The 16942-nt window shown below is 37.4% G+C and overlaps 1 pseudogene; it reads right to left on the reverse strand.

Moving 5' to 3' along the window:
* Positions 1-10920: 10920 nt before the first annotated feature.
* LOC111730210 lies at positions 10921-11039 on the reverse strand (annotated as a pseudogene).
* Positions 11040-16942: the final 5903 nt, after the last annotated feature.

The raw sequence follows: 16942 nt of genomic DNA on the forward strand, positions 1-16942 counted from the left end.
TCTAATCTTTGAGCAGTTGACCAAACAAGACCCAGCAGCTGGGAAATTGGTTAAGTCTCGTAAGAATGAAATAGGCGTTCTCCTGATTTTCTTTTTTCTTTAACCTCTCCTGCCCCCTTTAGCAAAAATTGTTTAGTGTTAATTCATTTCTTGGAAGAAGCAAATTTCTAGGAGGCTTCTGAAACTACAATATGTTTGTCTGGAAGACCAAAAGGATTGATTGCAAAAGTTATATCATTCTATGTTGGCCAGAGATTATCTCCATCCACAGAGCTGTGGTAGAATCATATGGAGAGCTTAAAAAACAAAATACTAATGCCTGGGTCCCACACACTGATGGTAGCATTTCATTGGTCTGGATGGGGCTCTCCAAGATAATTCTAAAATGTGCAGGCTGGGTTTGAGAGTCACTATTTGATGCACCTGGACCACATTATTCCACCAGGACAGTAAGCCTATGGATTCCCATCTTTCTCCTAGGGTGGTCTTCTTTGCTTAGAAATAATTTTAAGTGAAGCTAAGAAATTGGATAGCAATATGGGAGAAGACTTGGGAGGGATAGAAAACAGCTGAATGTAATGGAAAGAATCACTAAAAACTGACTCTACTTCTTCCTGAGGTTTGACTAGACCTCCAGTACAGCTTAGGTGATTGGATGTAGGAAACACAGGTCTACAGGGCCTCTTACCTGTGGCTTCTACCAGAGCTTGCTGCGGTTCCTCTGGCATCATTTTTATATGAAATATTGTAGACCAGGCTGAAATATTGTAGACCTTGCCTTTTAAATTTGGATGTATATCAATGCTGTTGTTTTTATGATTTATTTTGGCACATAATGGCATTCATAGCAACTATCTTCGTTGAAATTATTTTTGGATGTGACTTATTAGGCTGCTCTATGCATGCACTGATATTTGCCGAGCTATTTTGTTTGAGAACAGGATGTGCCCTGCATCTTAAGTGCCCACAAAAGAGCCTTCCCTGTCCGGTAAAATATATACTTCAACTAGTACAATTTTAAAATATTTTAATGCTTACAAGTAATAAAAAGAAATTCAAAGAAGCATAAAAATAATTAAAGCTGATGTCTATTTTTTCTTTTGAAATCAAGGTATCACGGGCATAAAACCAATCTTTGCAGTTTGAAAAGAATCTATTCACGAGATTATTTTTTTCCAAAATCATGGGCAAAGTGAACCCCTTCAGCCCAGTTTGTGAATTAATCCAAGTTTTATTTACTGTTAGTATTCTTAGTGGTTTCTTTTTAGAAATAGGTTGTTTTGGGTTTTTGTTTGTTTGTTTGTTTTGTTTTGTTTTTTTACTGTGTAGTTCATGCTTTTCCCAGGCAAGTACCTTGGAGGAGCTTTGGTAAGGCTGCAGGGAACAGGGAAAGGCTAGCCTGCCACCAACTTCCATTAGCTCAAGGGGGTGGGTTGGGAAGAAACAGGAATAGTTTTATCTGTAAGCCCGAGGCCACTCTTTACCTTCTAGGATAGTCCCATCCTGGCTGTAAGACATATCTCAAGGTTTTTTTTATATTATAGCTTTAAAATTATTGGTTACTGTCCAGATACTGTTTTGGAACATGACAGGGAAGTGCTAAGTGAATTTTAAAAAAACCATTTAATGTTTCTTAATATATTCAAATTTACTCAAAAAAATGAAATATAACAGTTTATAAAATTTGGTTCCGTTTGTTATTTCTCCTTCAAAATATCACATCTAAACATCTAAATAGAAAGAGCTGACCTCTTTCTAATGTGAGATGTGAAGATTTTAATGAGATCTGGTTCTGTAGAGGCTTTGGTGTTAAACTAGTTTTCTAACGATTATGTTGTGATAAAAAGAGTAATGGCTCAGGATCAGCCATGTGAATGAATTCTAGTCTCAGCTCTGCCTCTCACTAGCTCTGTGACATGGAACAAATTATCTTGCTCTCTATTCACATGGCAAAAGAAGGTACAGGGACTGCTGTGCCAGTTTTAAATCCTGTGGCGAACTTAAATAAGATTTACATTTCAATGAAGGAATTCTAAAATAAAATTTCATCCACATTTGTTTTCAAGAACTTATCTCTGTGTACAAATGATTTCATTAAACATCTCGTAGAAGAACCACAATTTATTCTCAGGAGTATGTAGGAAACTGTGAAAGAGGTATCAAGGCTGACCCATGGCAACTGCCTCTCTCCCCCAACTCCTTCTTTTTCCTTTTATGAGAAGAATCTACTCCCCTGGCCTGTATATCTTAGAAGTTCAGATACATTATTTTGTCATTCTTAGATACCCTCTGGACATGTGGTTAATTTTTGGATGAGACCTCACACCTCAGAGCAAAATTTTGTACTCAGTGATTACTTCTGTTTTCACAGGCCTTGCCGTGCAGTTAGTTTTTTATCTCCAACAAAACCAGTGCAGTAACATGAGGGCCCCAGCCTGTTTGTCCAGCCATCATTGGCTGCACAGACCTCACTGAGATGGCCACAGCTCAAGATCAACCAATCAACCCCCAACAGAATTCTCTCCCAGATCCTTATTTCTAGTCCTTCCTTTTTTGCTCCACCATATGACCTTTCTTTCTTACTAAATTTTATGGGAAAATAAGGGTTATGTATGGGCTCTATGTAGTTAAAAATAAATTTCTATGTTGAAAACATTGCTTTTGCTAAAATAAGGTCCTGGATTTTACATGAAAAGGGAGTTTCTCCAAGATTCTGTGAAGCATCACCTGACTGAAACTCTTGTCACTAGAAATAGAAATAGCATGTTCTCCTAACAGGCAGGTCTTTTTGAAGGAATATGCTGCGCAATTCTGAATGAAGAAGAATGTGTACGTTTTTGTCCAATGTATTATTATATTTTAAATTCGAGGAAATAACTGTCAAACAAACAAAAAAAAACTTCTGATAATTGATGAAAATGACAAGAAACTATCAAGTGGTTGTTAGAAATTATATTTAAATTTTTTTAAAAACCCCAAAACTCCGCAAAGTAAGCACAGTGAGTACATAGTACATATCCAAATATTTCAGAAAAAGAAAATTATTACTTAGACAGTCAAAAGTTGAAATTGGAAGATGAGAAAATTGCCCTTTTTACTCTTACACAGTATGAGCTTATTCAAATGTTTCAAAAACACATTATGGAGTTTTAGAAAATTGGTAGAGGCATCACAGAAAGATCTGGAGGATTGGACATCTCTATTAGACCCTTTAACTCCTTTTATCTGGAAAAAAACACACAAACTGTCCTCTAGATGGAGCACCAGGCCTTTTCTTTGTAAAGATGCCTTACTTTTGTGAATTTAAGAACTTCATTTGAAACAGAAAATAATGTAAATAACCTTATTGTTAACCTTAACATATATTATCGGGACATCTATTATTTTATGAAGGAACTGTTATATTTCAGACTACATAACTTATCCTCATGTGTGCTGGAGTAAAATGTGTTTAATATTTAAGTTCTCCAAATGATATCCACTGAGTTCTGGAGACTTGGAAATATGCAAGAGCCAGAAAAGTTATAGATATTCTCTAAAGCAGGGGTCCTCAACCCCAGTACCAGTCTGTGGCCTTGGCCTATGAGAAACTGGGCTGCACAGCAGGAGGTGAGCAGCGTAGGGCTAGAGAGTGAAACTTCATCTATGTTTGCAGCCTCTCCCAATGCTAGCATCACTGCCTCAGCTCCACCTCACATCAGCAGGCGTTAGATTCTCATAGGAGCACGAACCTTACTGTGAATTACACATGCAAGGGATTTAGGTTGCACGCTCCTGATAAGAATCTAATGCCTGATGATCTGAGATGGAGCTGAGGTGGTGATGCTAGTGCTAGGATGAGGCTGCAAATACAAATTAACATTAGCAGAGAGGTTTGACTGCACAGAGACCACAATAAATCAATTGAAGACTCATATCGAAACCCTTTCAGTGAGTAGGAAGTGACAAGCTGCATCTAGTGGCAGGCTTTATAGTGGCAAGTGAGTTGATGTACTTCAACTGTACAGCTGCATCTAGTGGCAGGCTTTAGGTCAGAATCTGACACTTATTTTTATCTATACGTGGCCTGCCCATTATTTTATTTACCACTTCTGTCTGTACCTCTTTCCTGCACTGCACACTTGTCTCAGTCACAGTTCTGATAAGCCCACAAGCTAATCCCAGCCAAAATGAGTAGAAAACAAATGCCCCTGGAGAGCTTCTTTTAAAAGGGGAGAAGACCCAATGATGAGACAACAAAAAGAAAGCTGCATTTAAAATAAAATACCAAGAATCCTGCTTAAATTATGGGTTCATTGCAACAGGTGATTCACATTCTCCAAGGCTGCTTTGTATAATATGTGGTGACTGGCTGTCCAACGAAGCCATTCAAAACTGCTTCGTTATATGGAGACCAAGCACCCTGCATTAAAAGACAAGCCTTTGGAGTTTTTCAAAAGAGAAAAGCGTAAACACGAAGAACAGAAGCGATTATTGAAGGCCATCACTTCATCAAATATATCTGCACTGACAGCAACATGCTTAGCGGCTAATCGCATTTTTCTTTTTAATGTAATTTCTTTTGGTGCTCCCTGGAAGTAGACACTCCCTCCCTGTATCTCCTATATCTCAAAGTATAATTTTTAAAAAGGAGTTTGATGTTTATAAAAGTTGCTTTAGGCTATTACAACTAATCTTTGCGATAATGTAGTATATTAGTTATAAGCTGACAAGTCTCATGTTTTAACAATAAAATCTACTAGAAACAGTTAGGCCATTCTTACCTTAATGACATTTTAGGCAGAATTTGCAGCTTGATTCAGCTCAGCAAAGCAGGGGAAAAGAATGCTCCAAAGCCTGGGAGCATGCATATTGACTTTCAAAAGTGAACCAGCAGAGGGCTTTTCTGTGCCTTCTACAAGTATCTTATTATTGACAAACTTATAGCGTGATTGAAAAAAAATTACCTTATAAAATAAAAGCTTAAATGAAAGAGAAATCAATTTCTTAGATATGAGCTAGCTTAAGTAAAAGTAAAAGAGAAAGATTGGTTAGTAGAATAAAATTTTTATGATTTAATTCAATCTAATATTTGACTTGTTAATGTAACATCCTTTTGAAGGTCACCATGTATATTAATCAGGTAGAAGTGCAGGTAAAAATCCCCAGTTTGTGGGATCCACTCAAATTAGATTTTGATATAGACAATGTCAAATCATGGCTCTTTAACTGGGTCACAGTGGTACGGTAGAGCCTTTGCCCGGTGTATCCACTACTGTCTCATGAAAGCCAATGATTAAATTTGCAGGAATTTTATGAGTCAGTTGAAATCACATTGGTAGCTCAAAATTGACCATAGTGGGAGTATTTACACCATGAAATCTGCGAAGGCTGTATATCTGGGCCCTCCTCTTTCCTCTGAGATGGTCTTAAACATTTATCAGCACATCAGTGTATATAACAAAAAGGGGTTTTCTTGAGAATTGTGCCATCTCACACCATTTCATGATTATTTATGCCTGCTCTGTCCAGCCCAGCTAGGTGCACGAAGTCGTTCTTAAAGGTTTGGTTCCAGTCTCTTAAATATTGAGAGCTCAGTAGGGCTCTTTTTTCACTAAGAAGCAAGCTGCCCCTGCTGTTTGGTGTGCAGCAACGTGCATGTGGGTGAGATGGGAGTAGGGGCCTCGGCGTGACTGTGAGCATTGGGCTGCAATTCCTCTCCCCTTACTCACTGCTTATTTTCTCTCTTTTGGTCTTTCACAGGATATAGTATAGTAGTCTCCCTTATCTGTGGTTTCTTTTTTCTTTTTTAAATTAAATTTATTGGAGTGACATTGGTTAATAAAATTATATAGATTTCAAGTGTACAATTCAATAATACATCATGTATATTACATCGTGTATTCACACCCAAAGTCAAATTTCCTTCCATCACCATATATTTGACCCTCTTTACTCTTAGCTACTTCCCCACTCTCCCTTTTTCCTCTGGTAACCACTAAACTGTTGTCCATGTCTATGAGTTTTTGTTTGTCTTGTTTGTTTGTTGCTTTCAATGGTATGTAAATGAAATCATATGGTTCTCAACATTTTCTGTCTGAATTATTTGCTTAGCATCCACAGTTTCAGTTATCCACGGTCAACCAAGGTCTGAAAAATTACAAAAAATAAACAATTCATAAATTTTAAATTGAGTCCCATTCTGCATAGTGTGATGAACTCTCTGCCCTTCTGAACTCTCCCACTGAAAAGGTGAATCATTCTTTTGTCCAGATATCCATTCTGTATATGCTTTCTGCCTGTTAGGCACTTTGGGCTATCAGATCAACTGTCACGGTATTGCAGTGCTTGTGTTCAAGTAACCCTTGTTTTACTTAATAATGACCCAAGAGTGTAGGACTAGTGGTGCTGGCAATTCAGATATGCCATAAAGGAGCTGTAAAGTGCTTCCTTATAAGCGAAAGGTGGGTACAGTACAATAAGATATTTTGAGAGAGACCACATGCACATCTTTTATTACAGTATATTGTTATATCTGTTCTATTAGTTATAGTTGTCACTCTCTTGCTGTGCCTAATTTATAAATTAAACTTTATCATAGGTATGTATATATAGGAAAAAACACAGGATTTGGTATTGTTGGCAGTTTCAGGCTCCACTGGGGGTCTTGGAATGTATCCCCCTTGGATAAATGAAGACTATTGTAACAGTTGTCCCAGGCATGGCAAACTTGTGTCTCAGTTCTGTCTTTTAAAATGCTATCACCTTTCAACTCCACACCTCTCATGGCATCTATCATTGTCAATGTCATAATATTGTTATATATAAATGTAGTGGGGCCTCAGATTTACTAGCATCATGCTCTGATGTGCAATGAACCATTAGGTTCTTATTTTTTTTCTGTAGCTATCCTTATGACCACCATCCACTGCTCTATTTGGATGGCTTAGGTAAATGTCTTTCAGCATTTCAGTCCCTTTCGCACTGACCTCTAGGTGTGTGGGTGGAGAGTGGCTCACTCATCCTTGTCTGTTTTTGAGAGACTGGCTTTTAGTTCTGTACAGTGTTCTTGGAGGAGTACCGGTCTCTAGCCAGTGGCTGGTCTGGGCTTCTTCTCGACCTTGGCTATTTGAATTGTCTTATCCCTACTGTCTGCTGCTGTCTGCAACTGCTGATGGAAGCCTCTGTAACCCCTGCTTTGTTCTTCTGGTTATTTTCTCTGATGATTCCGGGCTCTACTTTAGCACTCACTGGCTTTGTGTAACTGAAATCTGTCTGTGAATCCCTTGCCACATAGTCCAACCTGCAGACTTCTGCTACCAAGATGCTTCTTTCTTAAGACAGCAACCCTCTTGTAAACTTGAAGCCAGACTCAACTTCCTTCTCCAGCAGTCCCATGGAGACATGTGGTTTCATCTGTCAACTGGCATCTGAAGGCTGCCCCAGAGAGCTGAACAAGGTCCCTGCCTGTGCTTTTCCACACTTTGCTCCTACCTTTAGCATACCCTTTGTGGAGCCACCTTTTTCCTACTTCTGATTCTTTCTCTTTCCCACAGTCAACTCTTGCTGGGAATGACAGGCGTTAACTCCTTCTTCCTCTTATTTCATTGGGAATGCCATCATATAAAACTCCAAGATCCAGTCCTTCAGTCCTGCCTCTTATTATGTAAATAGGGGAAAAAAATCACCTTTCTTGGAAAAAAACTTCACTTTTAAATTTATTGTCTTTTTGAAGACAAAAATCTTACTTTATATGTTTGAAGTCGAGTATTATATTTTTCTTTTTCTTCTTTTTTTCTGGCTGAAATAGTCTGAATCCTCAAGGCAGATGCTAACCTCATTCTGACTTGAGGGAAGGTCATATACATGAAATTGCAAAAGAATAAAACATATTAATATATTTAAAACATTATCTTCGTTACATATACTTAACTTCTCTCATCTTCTGAGTTATAAGCTCCTCAAAAGAAGGATCTCCTACTGCTCAAGAACTATTCTCCTTTGGGCGTCCTCTTATGTCTGTGTTTTCAATATCCTCCTCTTCATAGTATCCTTCCTATTAGCTTTTAAGGAAGTACCTGTGTCCCTTTAAATAAACAAAACAACTCTCCATAGACTTTAGACATGTGCAAACGCGCTCTTTCTCCAGTGTTTCTTCTCTCAATAAGTAACATCACCATCCACTTAATCATGCCAGGTAACATTATCTTTTATGTCTTCTTTGCTCACATGCCTCATGTCTGATTAACTAGTAAATTCTGTTACTCTTTTTACAAAACGTTTCTTGAATTTGTTTCTTTTCTCAACTCCCTCATCTTCCATCATAGTCCAAATTATTATATCTCTTAACTGGACTATAATGGTCTCCTTTGGCTGTTTTCCTGCCTCTACCTTTGTTCTCCTTGAACATAGAGTGATCTTAAAATAAACAAACAAATAGATAAGTAAAATACATATACTTTATAATATGCATACATTATATATATATATAAGTTAATATATGTATACATTTATGTATACACATAATATGTACGTATTTAAACATACACACATATAAAATCCTGTTTATGGTACTACTTTGCTTCAAACTCTCCACTAGCTTTTATTTTTCTTTGGGTGAAGTCTAAAATTCTTACGATAGCCTAAAGCACTTAAATGACCTCACTTTGCTGCTCTCTCATCCCAGCCTTGTGCCATTCCCTTCTTAGCTCACTCTGCTCTATTACTAAGCCCTTTATTTCTTCAAATTTACCAAGCTCCGTCCTTTTTAAAGCATGTACATAACCTGTTTTCTCTGCTTGGTAAAATCTCAGTTCTCTCTGGCTAACTCTAGTTATCATATAAAAGCAAGTTTCTCTTAGAAGTCCTCCCTGACACTTCCCTCTCCTATGAGACTCTCTCAGGGCATCTTGTACTTTCTTTAAGGGCATATATCATAATTGTAATTAAATAATTAGTTTTATAAGTATTTTTAATGCCTTTTACCTTACTAGATTGTAATCTTTGAGGAGAGAAGCTAATATATTCATTTTTTCTATTTCTTCTTTATATGTTTTACCTTCATACCACCTAATATAGTGTTTTACCCACAGTAAGTGTCCTAGAACTTATATTAATAATTATTTAGAATTTTAATTATCCCTTAATTTTTTTCCCTTTCTCTGCTTCTGGAGATTTTTGTCTTCTCATCAATATGAAAAGGAGGTGTGTGTGTGTGTGTGTGTGTGTGTGTGTGTGTGTGTGTGTGTGTGTGTGTGATAGAGATAGAGAGATGTGTGTGTGATAGAGATAGAGAGAAAGAGAGAGAGAGAGAAAGAGAGAGAGAGATTTGTGTGAGGATGAAAGCAATCAAACTCAAACCAGGAGTCAGCCAGATATTAATTCTGAATTTAACTTCCTGTAGCATATTGCTATCAGGGAGCTTTTAAAAAACGGCAACTGGAACTTCTAATGGAGCTCAGTTGCCTCCAGGAGCAAGTCCATACTATTTAGTAGAGAACATAAAGCTTTCCTTGATTGGAACTTTGTCTCCTTTCCAGCCTCATTTCTCATCACATGGCACTTGCCCTCCAATCCTGGCTGCTAAGCTCTATAAACATATCAGGAGAAGGAGATGATCATCTACATCATTATTACCATTACTACTAACAATATTTATTAAGCATTAGTCTCTATCCAGTGCTGCTTGAAGGCCTGTGGGGACATAAAAAGACATATAAGTTAGGATCACAGCTCTCAATCACCTATTAATCTAGTAGAAGTGAAAGGTATACTCATAAAAGATGAATAGCAATATAAAGTAAATAATAAGTGCCAAATAATAGTTGAGAGCGGGAGTGCAATTCCCTGAGATGTGAGTAAGTGCTCTGCTTTAGTTTTATATTTTCACAGATAAATGTCACTCTTGGGAAATAAGGAAGAATAGGGAGGAGATACTTAATATTCCACCTTTCTCTATGAAGGCATGTCTTGTGATTTATCCATTGCTTTGTGTAGTCCTTCTCTATCATCTTCAAAACTATGGTAATTGCAGCCTAAATCCAGAATACAAAAGAATGGACATTTGTCAATGACCAAGAGCCCTCATCCAAGTCTCCTTTGGCCCTTGACTCACTAACTCTACGAACAAACATATTAGCTTGATCTATGGAGGGCAAAACTTGGATTTGTCTACACTGAAGGGGTAGCCTGGTCCACTGGATGAGACCATGCAGTAAAATATCAAACAAGAAGAGGCTTTGAAAACTCTATTTCCCTTGTGGTCTTATAGCAGAGGCATATATTAATTTATTCAATTTACAAATATTTTTGAGACAATGAGGAAATGAAGAGATTAAAATGCATCCCATGCCCTCAAGAACCCACAGCAGATGAGAAAGACCCATAAAGAAATAAATACATAATACATTGTGCTGAGAGCAATGGCAGTGGTATGAATGATACATCACATAGAAGGCTGAGCACCTTGATATAGGAGAAAAGGCTATACAGAAGGGGTGATGTTTAAATTTAATCTTAGAAGATGCACAAGAATTTGCTTTGCTTACCAGAAAAGAGTGAGTATTAGTTCTCCTCTGTCTATAGAGATGCTATACTCCTGTGACTTCTCCCATCTATTTTCCAAGAAATAGTAGTCTTTGGCATAATTTGTGAGAGGAAGTTGAACTAGATGATTTCCTCTAGGCCTGGTGAGAGATTGCCCTGAAGAGAAAGCCCACTCAAGTGTCAGCCAGGAAAGGGTCACACCACCACCCCTAACTGCTCCATCTGCTGAAGCGCTGAGCTTACGGACTCTTTAAGTGGTTAATGCTACAATAATGTTGTGTATAACTAACAACCCCAATTATTTATTTATTTATTTATCAGGCGAGGCAACCCTTGATTGACCTCACAGATTGCAAGGACCGTGTCCGCTTACAATCTCTTATTTTTTATTTTTTACGCCTATAGCACCTGGTCTTCTTAGGTGGTCTCCCATCCAAGTAATAACCAGGCCCAACCCTGCTTAGCTTCCGAGATCAGATGGGATTGGGCTTGTTCAGGGTGGCGTGACCGTAGACAACAACTCCAATTCTCAATGGTATACCACACATCTATTTTTCTGGCCCATGTGAGTCAGGTCTTTGAGGTTGTTTTAGGCCGGAGTTTTCTCCATATGTTTTCTCATCCTCCTTGGACTAGCAGCTACCCAGGATATATTATTCTTCAGGTGGTTAGCAGAAGTTCAAAAGAACAACCTAAAGCTCTGAAGCACATTTAAAGCCTCTTCTAGAGTTGTATTTCTTAACAATACATTGGAAAGAAAAAGTTATGTGACTGATTCAAACATCAATGGGAAGGTGAAATATCCTTGTACTTCAGTGGGAGACACTACAAAAGCACACAGAAAAGAGAAGACATATAATTCTATAACTAGGAGAATATGAATGAAGAACTGGGAACAATAATCTAATCCAGTGGTCCCCAACCTTTTTGGTAACAGGGACCACAGCTCCTATGAGAATCTAATGCCTGATGATCTGAGGTGGAGCTGAGGCAGTGATGCTAGTGCTGGCGAGCAGCTGCAAATAAAGATGAAGTTTCACTCACTTGCCTGCCTCTCACATCCTTCTGTGCGGCCTAGTTCCCAACAGGCCACGGACCAGTACCAGTCTGCAGCTCAGGGGTTGGGAACCCCGATCTAATCCACCTAAGAGTGTACCTGACTGCTGTTGTCTGCCTACTATCACCTGATTCTTAAATGAAAGTCTTCAACCTCAAGCACTCAGTGCCAAAAAGGTCTCTCAAATCCCCAGTTGTGTCACAACTTCCCTGTGTCATTGAAGTTGTCTTACTCCCATTAATGGAGAACTGTAATAGAAGTCTAACTTACAGGTTCTCCTGGATCTGACTACTGGGTAGCAGAAGAGTGAGCTGGACTCAACACAGTACTTGAAATTGCTTCATGGTGCCTCATTTCTGTTCCACTTGCAGTGATCACTCACAACTTTCACCTTCTCTCTTATCTAATACCTTTCGAGAAGATTTTTATGGGCAAATGTAACATCTTTTAGTATATGTACATCCCAGTTCTTCAGTTTTCTTATGTCTAAATGGATGATTTGGGGATCTTGGAGTAGTAGACCCCATCTTATGGTACGCCTTAGTGGAAAGCTATTGTCCCAAAATCTGCAGTTGGCAAGCTGGAGACCCCATGGTATGTTTCTTGTCCAAGTCCCAGTCCAAAAGAAGGAAAAGATTGATGCTTCAGTTCAAAGAAGGTCACGCAGGCATGGTGAATTCTTCCTTAATCATCTATTTGTTCTCCTCAGTCCTTCAATGAATTGGTTGAGGCCTGCACATATCAGGGAGGGCAATCTACTTTACTCAGCCTACCAATCCAAATTTTAATCTCATCCAGAAACACCTTCACAGATACACTCAGAACGATATTCAACCAAATGTCTTAGTATCCTGTGGTCCTGTGAAGTTGACACAAAAACCAACTCTCACAGTCATCCTCCTTCTTCTTAGTTCCTCTGTCTCAGTTATGCATCATTGCATGTGAAGGAATAAAATCCTAGTCGAGTTAAATCAGGTAAAAAGAAAGTTATTGGATAGATGTAGTCATGGAAACCCGAATGTAGTGAAGTGTTTTCTTTATCACTTTGCTTCCTTCTGAACATCTGCTCCATTCTCCTACTTCTCTTGCAGAATAGCTCTCTTTGCTTGCTTAACAACATGCACGTGACTGAAAAGTAGCTGCCATCTCTAATTTCGTGTGACCACAAAGCTCCATGGCTCACCACCTATGACTATGTGTGACTTTTATCTCTGACTTATATTTCAGTACCTGAGAAATTGAGTTGGATCGGTTGTAGGACCACCATGTATTATTTTGCTCAATGTCAAGTGCCTGTCCATGGTGTCCAGAAAATGTAAGCTCATCAGCTTCCTATTGCTGCTGTAATATATTACCACAAACTCAGTGGCTTAAAACAACAGAAATTTATTGTCTTATAATTCTGAAGATCAGAAGTCTGAAATGAGTTTCACTATATTAAAATCGGGAGGTTGGCATGACAGCATTCCTTCTGGAGGCTCTAGGAGAGAATTCACTCCATTGCCTTTTCTAGCTTCTAGAATTTCTTGCAATTTTTGGATTGTGGCTGCTTCTTTTATCTTCAAATCTCTCTTTCACTCTAACACTTCTGACTCTTTTCACTGATAAGGACTCTTCTGATTACATTGGTCCCACAAAAAAATTAAGTTAAAGGAACTGTTAACTTAATTACACCTGTAAGTCTCTTTTGCCATGTAAGGCAAAATTCACAGGTTCTGGGAATTCTGACGTGGTTGTCTTTGGGGAGCCATAATTCAGCTTATGAGAGCAAGAGTTGTAAAGATGTGTTGCCAGTGGAACAGACACTCTGTCGCCTCTTTTAGGAACTCTGGGAGGAATTTCTCTGCATAAGAAGTGTGGAAAGAGTGGACAATGTAAAACATACCAACTTCGTCTTCCCAGACAAGGACCTGCACTTAATTTTTCCAGCCTCTGCTTCTTTTTCTTCTAATGAGATCTGTCAGTCCTCCTGTATTTGTGATTGACTTGCTTTTTTTTCTTACTAGAAATAACTCATTTGATATTAACTTCCACCAAAGCTAGATCTTCTATTACAATACAAATGCCTAATACCCTTAAACTCATGGATCAGAAAACACGGGATGTAGTGGAAGTGGGCTTGGGAATTTGTGCTACTATATACTCCCTATGTAATTCTTGCATACACCAAAGTTTGAAAACCACCACTGTATTCTAAGGTAAAGCTGATAAACTTATCTTGTTAGAAGAGAAGCCTGAAGAAAACCTTCCAAGGAAACCAGTATGTTTTCACTGCAGCTTTTAGACTATAATGATAACAATTTTCCATGTAACTGAATAAGACGCTAACTCTTGGTGTTACATAAAGTCATCTTACCATATATTTAGAGATTTGAGGGTTTTAAAAAATATTTTAAATAATTTGATTCAAATGTGATATATTTTGATATGCTTTCTTTATAAATTCATAGTTTTGAATAATTGGGTAAAATTAATAGAAGAGTTAAATTAGATAAGTATTTACCTGTGAATCATAGATGGCTCCATATCACAAATTTGTAATTCAGCTGAGAGAGTGTGGGTCCCAAGCCTGACTGGTCCCAGGTCTGGCTGTGATCCAGGCTCGTGGCTAGGAATAGGACCCTGGATTTAGAATATTACATTAGTGTAGTAGGGCGCCTGAGCCCATCTCATGTAAGCATGATTCAGCTTATTGTATCACATACATGTGGCAGAATGCCACTATTGTACTCTGATGTACGTGGAGCTCATGCGGTCTCCTAACGAAGCAGAAGCACGTTCCCCGCAATGGAACTGCACTCCCTGAAAAAGAAGCACGCTCCCTGCAATAAAGTTGGTGCCTGCTGTTTCATTCTCATGTCAGGCCCTTGTGCATTTTTCCAGCTGGGTGTCTCACCACTGAGACCTTCCATTCTGGATCAGTTCGGTGCTGACAGAGTAAATTGCAAAAATATAAAGTAGTACCTAGAAAATAAGAACATACAATTTTTGATAGTTGGTGGTTCTGTTTTTGGCAATATGGCAGATTAGACAACCTAAAAATGTGCCATCTATGAAATACTTGGACATACTGAATAAAATAAAATAGTCACCTATTTAAGTGGTTAAATGAGTTCATAAGGACGTAAGGGATATCATCAGAAGCCAAAAACAAAGCAGAAACTAGACTTGGCCTTCGATCCCTTTGTGCTTGTGGTTTGAATTTATACTCTGTAGTCTGGGAACCCTCAACCTGAGAAATTAACACAAAATTCCTCAGAGCAACTGGCAGAAGTCAATGCAAAATCTTTTTTTGGAGCAGTATATCCTTCAACCCTGGCAGTAAAGAATTCCCATGGAAAATATCCTACTAGACATGAATCCAAAAATCAAAATTACAAAATCCATGAGTAATTCACCCTAAATGCAAGAAGCAAACACAACAAACAACAGGGTTAGAAATCTCCTCCTCCTGAAAAATTTGAATAATATTATTCCTTATCAACTCTAAAATAAGTACACATAAAATAATCGAAGATATGAAATGAAATTGAAAACATGAGAAACCAGCTTCATATTGTTATATAAATATAGTGCACTATGCAGTATAAATGCGCAATGCTCTAGTACTTGAGAGGACGAAGAGAACTGCAGTAAACATTGGTATTATATGTTGAACCTGATGCTAAAATATTGATGAGAGGAAACTTAAGTTGTAGAACATTACTTCTTTCAAAATACCAGTTAGATACTGCAAATCAATGGCATCACAACGACTGAAAAATGAATGTCTCTATAAAACATAACAACATTAATCTCTGAGGATGAGCTTTAAATTGAAATCAACACAGATATCACTTATGACATATAATTATGTCTTTATTCAAAAAAAAGATAGATGTCATTTGTAAATTAAATTATATAAAACAACTGAGAAGTTGCCAAGCAACACACTTCCTGAAAGCATAAATAGACCACTGCAAAACTATCTTATAATAAGGCAGTTAAATTCATCATGATTAAAATCATGCCAAAGATATGGGATTCTTTTTGCTTGCTCAGAGATAACATAAATTCTGGATAAACTCACTGAAGGTGAAATGTGTTCTGTTTAGTAAAGCAAGTGAGGAATAATCGCATTTCACTAGTAGAATGTGATATGATGGGAATCAAATGTTACTTGCTATTTGATCTCAATTAATGAAAAATGAGTGTTATACAAATCACCAAAAAAAAAAAGAATTTTCCCAAAGATGATGGACTTCACTAAAAATACCCTCCTCATCGATGTATAAACTATAAGGCCAACATTTTCCCATTTTTGCCAACTGTTTTTAATGTGGTGTGCTGAGGCCAATAGGCTGTCAGGTGTCAACTTTCTAAAGATCATATTCCATGTGGGAAAATGTGCAGTGCTCTTGTAGCAGAAAGGGAACTGTTTACTCACTGCATTATGTGGTCACTTCAGACTTTTTATGAACTTAGTATCTCTTCATAAGCTGGTGGCTGACTCACTTTTTGCCAAAGTTCCTTTGTCAGGGTAGAATGAAATATAAAAGCTGCCAACTAAATTTTGACAGTAATAACTAAATGTAGCACAGTCATACATTCCTTTTTTGTGGCTCTGGATCTAATCTTTCATCTAAACTCTCTGTTCTATTGTAGCTATTCATGGAAGTCTATTTTGCCTATTTTTAAGCAGCTTGCCATTTAATGTAATGAGTTTATAATGTAGTTAGTTGAAAAAGGACTTAGGATTTCTGTTATCGTTTTCTTTGCATTACTCATTCTCTTTGACTAATCTCCTACCTACTATAAACTTGGGTGTAGGAGAAATAGATAGATAGCATACACTAAACCTCTATCTATGAAAGAATGGTCACTCTGAGAATTCCTGCTATAATTTCTACTATTTTCTTTTCCAGACAAAACAAATTATAGTTTTTTAATGCACATAGTTCAAAAGAGAAAAACAATAATAAAAATGCCAGATGACACAGCCTTGGAATTTCAACCATAACTGGTGAAAATGGCTGTAAAGATTTTGAATCAAAAGTTTAAAGATATTGTATAAAATTTGAGATAAAAAGTTTAGTTATTACATCTGAATTAAGTATACAACATATCAAGGTTTATAGTAGAAGTAAATACTTTTTACATGGCTTTAATCTTTAGAAATAATTATGAGTATTATCAAAATATTTTTGTAAACCATGAAATTTAACTTTGGTTTCCTTTTGGGATTTTTCCATATGGGTGTCACTTGTGAAAAATTTTAAGTTAAAAAACAAACAAACAGTCAAGCAGCTACCAGAGTGGGAAAAAATAAACCTAAAGTATGATTTATAGATTCTTCATATTTTAGGTTGACTTATATGGGAA

Source organism: Pteropus vampyrus, unplaced genomic scaffold, assembly GCF_000151845.1.
Source record: "Pteropus vampyrus isolate Shadow unplaced genomic scaffold, Pvam_2.0 Scaffold9, whole genome shotgun sequence".
Classification (NCBI taxonomy): Eukaryota; Metazoa; Chordata; class Mammalia; order Chiroptera; family Pteropodidae; genus Pteropus; species Pteropus vampyrus.